Here is a 9,600-nt window from a genome sequence, read left to right as displayed (position 1 = left end):
CCCAAAATTCATTCCAATTTTTCTCCAAGTTCATCAGTTTATTGATTTCGTGAGCTTGTTTCAAAATTGATGAATTTTTTAGAAGACAGCGAACGAAAAGACCTAGACACTTTGTATGGAAACAGCCGAGGGCCCGAATTACTTATACCAAGCTGTGCCGAATCCAGTGAAGAGGCAATTCGAGCCACCTTCCAAAAATGTCACCAATTTTTTGCAGACTCACTTGACCAAAAAACTTCAAAACTTCTACAAATTTTGAACATTAAACTTGAATTTCTCCCCACTTGAAATTTTGCAATACTTAATACTTATTCAATAATCCAGTACAAATGCACTTACGATTTTCATTTTCCCATTTAAAAAAAAAATCTCAAAAATTGAAAGACGATGAGGTGGGAGGAGGGGGAGGACAAATGTGACAAATATAGAAAAAAAACGAGTATTTCAACTTAATAATATAGGATAGCTAGATACTCAACTTGGATCTAAGAGTAGACATTGCTGTTTTCTCGAACACCTGGAACAGAAACAGAAAAGGCAGTAACGATGTATGAAAAAAATTCTTCTTGGCCCTCAGTAGGTCAGGGACTCAGGTTTGTCAGGGTGTACCTAAATACATTTTTCAAAAATAAGTACAAATTTTTTCATTATTACTATCTTAAAATTGGAAAACGAAAGAACTCTCTCCTTATTTTTAATGCTTTTTATTGCTAAGATCTTTTCAAAAAGTACGCTGCCAAAAGACGAGAAGTCCAGAAAAAAAATCACAACGAATGTAAACCAATTCTCAACTCCATACTTTCCCATTCTCCCCCCCCCCCAAGTCAAGTCCAGCGCAAAATTTTTTCATGTAATTGATCTACTTAATATGTACATCCTAAATGAGCCATCGAGGCTGTGGTGCTCAGGAACACAACCCCCGAGCAGCAACGACAACAAATCATACCTAGAGTTCAACATGTCACCGCAAGCAAACGCAACAAAGCATTGCAGCAACGAGAGCCCACTCTGCCGTCCAACCATCAGGAAAACTTTAACCATCATCAGGAAATTTTTAACCCTCTGGAAAATTTGAACTCTCAAGAAAAATTTTTCCCAACTGCGACAGGGAGCCAGGAGACCCGAAAGACCCTCGCCACCACAAATTTCCACCACGCCCACCAACAATGGCACATTTCCCTCCAAGTAATCTCAGCTGAAATCACCACCAGGAAGCGTGTAACTGGCACCACAGACTCTACTTCCATTTTTATCACACTGACCTGTGTTGTCTCGACTGAGCAGACCAAGACTGGGCTGACTTTATGCGGGTGGGTGGACAAGTAAGTCGGCAACTGAGCGTATATACAGAGAATCACCAGTCGGACTGTTGAGAACATGTGAAGAAGCAATTCAAGTCATCTTCCAAAAATCGCACCAATTTTTCGCTAGCTCACTTCATCAAAAAACTTCAAACTTCTACAAATTTTGAATAAAAATTAGAAAATTCAATTCCCCTTGTGTAATTTCAAAATACTGCCGGGGTACAAAAATTGTCTTGAAAAGTATGGTCTCATAAAACTGATCTGGAGACTTTACTTCCATTTTTATCCAGCTGACCTGTGCTGACTTGACTGAGCAGACAGAGACTGAGCAGACAGTAGACCAACCGCACTGAGCACCCGGTAACAGAGCTGACTAAGAAAGACCAGTCGGACTGTTGGAACAGATAGAGACTGAGCAACCGGAATGGCCAACACCAGCAATTTCAGACTTGTGAGACTCGGACTCGTGAGGCCGCACTCGGGCTCGTGAGACTCGGACTCGCATAAAACGCCGAATTTCTCCAAATTCAAGACTCTGGAGACTCATATGAAGGGACTCTCAGAAGAGCTGTCATTGCAAAAATTAAAATAAAAAACGAGCAAGACAAAAAACCACTATAAAGTCCTGATGAAGTGGTATGCATGTGTTCAAAGTGATTTTTTTCTATCAACTTGAGTAGTTCATGTTACTCTCAGAAAAAGTTTTGGAGGGATATAATACTGATGCATCCATACAATGCAGTGGAGAAAAACACCTCCCCAATTTTTTTTTCAAACTAATAAGGGCTATTTTTGCATTGAGAGCTCCTCCTTGTGAGACTCGGACTCGTGAGGCCGCACTCGGGCTCGTGAGACTCGGACTCAATTTTGAAGAATCTCTTCATCTCTGGTGCAGCGATTCAAGGACGACAGACCCTCTGCTGCACATGTCCGTGTGACCAGAAAATCTTGACCGCTTCCCAATGCCCCGACGGAGACAGTAGTCAGAATGCCCGATCAGAATGCACAGACTCGGGCATACTCAGAAAAACAGACATACAGGTTGTGTTAAACTTGGAAAGAAAATCTATCAAGAAACACTGACTTTTGAAAACAGGAAAACATTTTCTCGACTTCCCTGACATAAATGTCAGATTTTAAAACAACTTGGAAAGAAAATCGATCAATAACAGTGTGTGGTTGACTTTTGAAAACTAGGGAAAGAACGTGTTGACTCATTGCCATGATATGCTTTCAAATATATAGTAAGTATTCATTTAAAACAATTCATAAAATTCACTCCCAGGCGAAAATTCAGAAATCGTAATAGAAAATGCACTACTAGTGCAAACCAATTCTCAACTCCATACTTTCCCAGAGGTCATCCCCATTTTTCTCCAAGTTCATCGGTTTATCAATTTCGTGAACCTGTTACAAATTAGAGCATTTTTTAGAAAACGACATCCTAAAAAGCCTAGACACCTTTGTATGAAAACAGCCGAGAGCCCGTCTGACACATCGCAAGCCGTGCCGAATCCGATGAAGAGGCAATTCGAGCCAACTTCCAAAAATGGCACCAATTTTTCGCAGGCTCACTTCATCAAAAAACTCTGAACTTATTCTACAAATTTTGAATGAATATTGTAAAATTCAATTCCCCTTGTGGAATTTCAAAATACTGCCGGGGTACAAAAATTGTCTTGAAAAGTATGGTCTCATAAAACTGATCTGCCTTTTAGAAGATAGTGTGGGTGGAGGGGGGCATCAAAATCGATTCGTACCTATTTAACTTATAGTACATATATTAGTTTGAAATATAAGGCACTTTTTCGTCAATGCCAATGTGCTCTGTAAAATCTAGGTACATAAGTATTATATCTACAGTTCTAGAAAATTTTGCTTCATTTTTAAATGGTGCCTTGATTCAAAAAACAATAAAATTCAATTCTTGAATAAAATTTAAAAAAAAACTTTGAATCAGTAAAAAAAATACGTTCAAAAAGTCGGAATATTTTGCAATCGGTAAAGGGTACGTTGATTTTGCTTACAAATTACGAAAAGAAAGCAGATACCTTCGCAAGTCCGAGTATAAAAATTGAAAAAAATCACTTACCAATGAACGTTGAATTTTTTTTCAAAATAATTCTCGTAATTTTACCAATTATAAGCAGGTACTTCCAATAACTTTCCAATCACTCGAGTACTTCCAAATGTATGGAATTTGTATGTTCAAGTAGACAGTATCCGATTTCGAAATAATTCTTCATCGTAAAGTTGGAACTCGATCGGTGCAATACAAACCTATAAAAGGGACAAAGGGAACATTTCATTAAAATAGGTAGGAGGTGCTTTATTTATTAAATACCTTAAAAATACAAATACAAAATACATTATGGCGCGACGAAGTGATGTGTCGGTGCGGGGAAGGGGGTGAGATTGAAATCTTCCCAATTTTTTTCGCTTTTTTTTTCTACTTTTTAACCTTTTTTTCCAACTTTATACCCCAGATCCCACCCCGTCCTGGATCTTTCCAGTTACAATTGACCAGATGCGCTTCATCGAACGAATTTTGGAAGGTGGAGTTGAAAGCAAAAGTGTTGAATAATTTAAAATTTTCAAAAACGATGCTCATATACGATTCCAAAAAATTCAAATTGTTTCATTGAAAGCACAAGGAACTTTTATTCGAAAAAAAAAGCTCGCGAAACTTCCAGACATGCAGTGTTTAGATTTCTCAATGTGTTTATGAAGCTACAGTGATGATTCAATTGCTGTAGAGTAGAGGTTGAAGAGCGTATGAAAATTATGAAATCAATTGAAAATTCCCGCATGTGAATTGATTAGTAAACGCAAGTAATGGCATTAAAAAAACTTCAAATTTTCAAAAAAGTTGATGATATGATGAATATTCAGTAAAATTTAGTAAAAATATCATAAAACTTTATTAGAAACCCCCTAAAATTAATGTAAACACAAAAAATGCTCTAAAATGGGTAAAAGTTACCGAGAAATGACGAAATTGCAGTAAATTTTGATAAAATTTAGGAAACGTTGATGAAATACACTAAAGAAAATTGAATACCTCAAAAAGTCAAAATAAACAAAAATTGATAGAATTACCGTAAAAATACACAAAATTTGCAACAGGAGAAAAGGTTCAAATCAATGAGAATCACCAAAAAGATAGGAAAAACTGCATAAAATATCAACACGATGGCCTAAACATGAATAAAGCATAAAAATTTCTGCAAATTGACAAAAGATGGTGAAAATTGAGCAAAATTTAGTCTGAATTGCACGAAACACTGAGACAGTCTTAAAAACATGTCAAAGTGATATCAAAACACAAACAAAAGCCCTGCTTAATTAATTCAAAAAGTAATAAAATTACAGTAAAACTTGATGAAATTTAGCAACTAATGTAAAAAAGCATTGTTAAAATCACTTCTGAACAGAAATCTATTAAAAGCATTGTAAGTAATTCACCCAAAATTGATTGAATTTCTATAAAATTTTACGATAATTGCACAAATTTACTAAAAACCTGGTTAAAAAACGTTAAGAAGTCAATGAAAATTTTCACTCATCTTTAATTTTTTTAAAAATCCAATCAAAAGTTAGAATTGTTTAACATTTTTAAATTGATTTTTTTATTTTTATTATTGTTCTTTGTTTAGTAGGTACCACAATTTCAAACAAAATTCCCTACAGCCACTCAAATCCCCCCCCAAAAAAAAACTGCAAATTAATTTGCGAGATACCTATTTCATCTCTACAAATAGACGAAAGCTCTCTCTCCATTCCTGACAACTCCTACGAAATATAAAAATTCATTACCTTAATCAAGAAACATAACTCAGCAAACTCTATATAAACTTCCTTACGAAGAGTGTGATAATCCAATCATTAAAAACATCCTCCCAAAAAAAAGGCATTTAAATTCACCGCAGTTACTCAAACTTGGAAAAAACAATGAAAAATTATGTTATACATATTTAGGTAGGTATAAATTTAAATACATATTTTCAACCAAAAAAAGTGTGCCTAGTTTTCAATTGTGTTTTATGAAAAAAATTCTCCACAGTCATCTCATGCATCTCATCGAATTTCTAATATCAAAAATTTAATGCAAAATAATTTTTAAAACTGTTATACATAGTTAGATGCGTTTTAAAATATTTTACACCGAATTATTAAAAAATTTAAGCAGAATAATTAAAACATAAATTGAAGCTGAATCCAATTTTTAATTCTCAAAAAAATCACCGAAAATTGCAAGCTGTCACTCAAATTTCAACCCTCCCCCAACTCTCACCTAAAAAAAAAACAAAATTTCAATTTCAATAATAAATTAATAACAAAATTTTCAAGGAATAGGCTAATCATAAAAATCGATCTCGGAAATTTTAAAAAATGTCAATTTTTTATTTTTTTTTTGTTTATAATTACAAGATTATTACAACTGTAAATGGGAAGTTTGTAGATTTGGTTTGTGAGGTTGGTGTTTTTTATTAGGGAGATAAATTTTTGTACATATTTCGGAGGGTTCGTCATGGATAATAGGAAGTTTTTCGTTTATCTTTAATGAGAGTCTGTTTTGATTTATGTTGAGGACAATTGAATAGTACATATTTATAATGTGGATTTCGAAAAAAATTGACACTTGGGTATCACTAAAAATGTTTCATAATTTTATTTTAAAAATTAAAAAAAAGTAAGTAAGTGAGGAACTGTTAAGAAAAACGTTTTTTTATTTATTTTTTTATTCCAACACGATTATTATTTTTTTGTTTAAAAAATAAATTAAAATCGTTTGAAAACGATTAAAATTGCATCACTGAATGGGCTATCAAAAAAGTTTTAAAATGAAATTGAAATTTCGATGGATCAAAAATATCAACAAAAAAATAAACAAGTATGTACCTACATAAATAAATTTTGGATATTTCTTTTTAAAATGCCATTGAACCAGTTTTTTTTTTTTTTGGTGTTTTTAATTACTTATATTATTCGTAAGGAAGTTTACATAGAGTTTGCTAGATTATATTTCTTGATTAGGGTGATGAAAGGGAGACCTTTCGTCTATTTGCAGAGATGATTGATCTTGTTGCAGGTAGGGGCAAGATAATAAGTGTTGAACAGATAGGGGTTCAGATGAGCAAAATTGGCATGAGGGCTTTGGGACTTTTGATAAAGGTAGTTATAGTTATGTGTGATTTTAGTGTGTCCAATTCTCAGTTGTGTCAATATGACTTCTTCAAGTCTGTTTAAGTGGGAGAGGTTTTTTCAAGGATGGACTGATTTTTTATGTTGAAAGAGCTTATTGGCTATTTGGAGGGCATGTACATATATATCTGAGTGAAAACAGATTTGATGTCGTGTAAAGCAAAACTCAGAAATTTTCAAATTTAATTTTTAAAAAAAATCAATTTGCAAATTCATTCAATAAATTAAAAAAATAATTTCGAGTCAATTGAGATGATTTTTTTTAGGTAAGTAATTGATTTTTTTATTTTCATTTTTATTATATTTTTAAATATTAAATTTAAAAAATTTCTGAATTTAACTTAAAAATTTTCGGTTTTACTGAAATTTAAACAAAATATGTAATTTAAATGAATTGTTTTATAACAAAAAACACGTGTAAGTATTTTTTTTTGACTCGAATGTGTGCAACCAGATTATTACACCTTCGAAAAGAGAGATTTAGATTTAAAAAGTTCCCTTACAAAAAATTTACACGTAAAAAACACAGAAGCAGTTGAAAAATACAACTGTGTCGTCCATGCCATTGATTTCAAAACAATTGAAAAATATAATTACGCGGACTCATTTACAGGGGAGGGAATTTATTACCCAGAATGAAGTTTCAAACCAAAAACGAAATTATGAACCAAGGATGATGTTAGAACACTCAAATGCAGTTCGCAACTAAAAATCAAATTCAAACTCAAAAATGATATTCAGAACTAAGGATGGAGTTTTTTTTACCCAAAAATGGAACTTTAAATACAAAAAAAAGTTGATAAATGAACAAAATTTGAAAATAAAAACGAAGTTTGGAACCAAAAATGAAACTTAATCTCAAAAATAATATTTAAAAACAAATACAAGAACGTGGTTTAGGACCAAAAATGAAATTAATATTCAAAAATATACAGTTTGAAGCAAAAATGGAAGTTTGAACTCAAAATTGAAGTTGAAACACAAAAACATAATTATTTTGAACTAAAAAATGACGTTCGAAAATAAAAAATGAAGTTTTAACATTCCAAAATCGAAAATTTCATTTTTTTTTCTTAAATTAGAAATTTTGTTGCTTTTTAGTTTTTAGCTATAGATTTAGACTAATTGTTAAACTCATCAATCACACTCAAGTTTCATAATTACCAGACACGATGGTCTCAAACACTACCACAAACCCTCCCCCCCCCCATCATCAATCTAACGGAAAATAATTCAGTGGTAGTTCGCAATAGGTAGATATTATTCAAGAAAAATAATTCTTCGTTAAAAATCACGTGAAATAAGTTGCCTACCAATTTGCCGTAAATATACAAACTGTTCAAAAAAAATGTGAAATAAATTGCATACTCAGTTTGCCGTAAATGGGTATCACATGTACATGTACATATCATATGTACATAACCCTAACCGGTCTATAATGGTGTGAAAGGAGGAGTGTAAGTGTGTAACGTATCGCAAAGGAAACTAAAAACTATCGCGAAACGTCGCCGTTGAATATAAATGTCAGATGCCGAACGATTCACGAGAAAATTACACTAACGAATATGGAAAAGTACCTACTTGGGTAGAGGTACGTAGATAGTTACCCACGCCAATTTTCAATCACTTGAGAAACGACTCGAGGTTTAGAAAAAAAATGGAATTCGCATTAAAACACGAGAGAAAACGAATAAAATTTACTTAAATACACAGGAGTAACGTAGACGAACGGTAACGTCATCAAACGCACCGGAACTCGAATGGACTCGCGAAGATATCAGATTTATACCTGCTTAAACGAGCAATGAAAACCACACAGAGCATATACGTAAACGCGAATAATAATTAGGTACGTACGTAAATTTTGAATGAAAAATAACACGAGATCAGGAACAAAACTTTGGAATTTGGTAGCTCAATGAACGAGAAGATACGGAGAAAATTCATCCGAGTATTAGAAATCACCGGAACACCGAACGATTCGTTAATTAAAGTATCGTAAACGAACAGAAGAATTATGCCGATATAGATACCGGAACGCGAATATTAATAATCTTACGTAAATAGTGAATCAAGAAACGATACGAGATTACAAAACAGAAATTGTAGAATTTGATCGAAAATAAGAAAAGAAAACGCGAAGGAAATTCACTCGAGTAGGAACGTGTGTGATTTCGTCGTTAAACGTACACTGCACTAGAAATTTAGAATAAAAAACGAACACCACGACCGAAATTCATTCATCGAAATACCATAGACGGATAAGTATTTAAAACACATTTGAGTAATAATTAAATAAGTACTCACCGATTAACCGAAGAAAATCTGGGAATAATTATACGAAACAGACCACTGGACGCCGGAAAACTCGCAGGTATTACGCATCGAATACCACAAGATCACTTAAAACGCCGTCAAAAAACCACTGGAAACTAGAAAACGCGAAAATATTACGTAGGTCATCGCGATTTACATAAATCAAATCACCACAAATCACTTTCTAAGCATACCTACAAAAGATTCGATGAAATCTACGACAAAAAACTCGCGAGACATAAACCGTCGCAGCTTCAAACGAATACGCACTTCTTCAATGAAAAACACCGACAAAGAGAAAAAAATCGAACCTCGTATAGGTACTTTAGTTCACTTCGAGGCACCGAACTGCACAAAATTAGCCAAAAATATTAATAAAATTACGCGAATAATTCGAATAATTAACGTAAAACTCGGAGACGTACTTACAAAGTCTAGACTTGAAAAGCTAACTGTCAAAATGACCGTTAACGACTCGGTCAGGATCAAAAAACTGAAAACATAGTTCCGCGAAAACAAACACGATCGCGAAGAAATTACCGAATAATCGAACGTAATATTATTTGAAATCGGATTTAGGAAACATTTTAATAAATATAAATGCAAAATATCGTATTAATTAATAAAATTTAAGTACATTTTGAGCGCAACGTAAGAGCTTATTTCCCAACGACTGAAATAAAATGGCGGAGTAATACAAAACGCGTACTGCGTTGAGCCGCGGGTGCGCACGGCGCGGAGGGTTTGATAACATAAACAAAAATTCAAAGCGTTA

This window comes from Planococcus citri, chromosome 4 (genome assembly GCF_950023065.1).
Source record: "Planococcus citri chromosome 4, ihPlaCitr1.1, whole genome shotgun sequence".
In the NCBI taxonomy this organism is placed as follows: Eukaryota; Metazoa; Arthropoda; class Insecta; order Hemiptera; family Pseudococcidae; genus Planococcus; species Planococcus citri.
The sequence above is the reverse complement of the archived record's forward strand: the minus strand, read 5'-3'. Positions refer to the sequence as shown.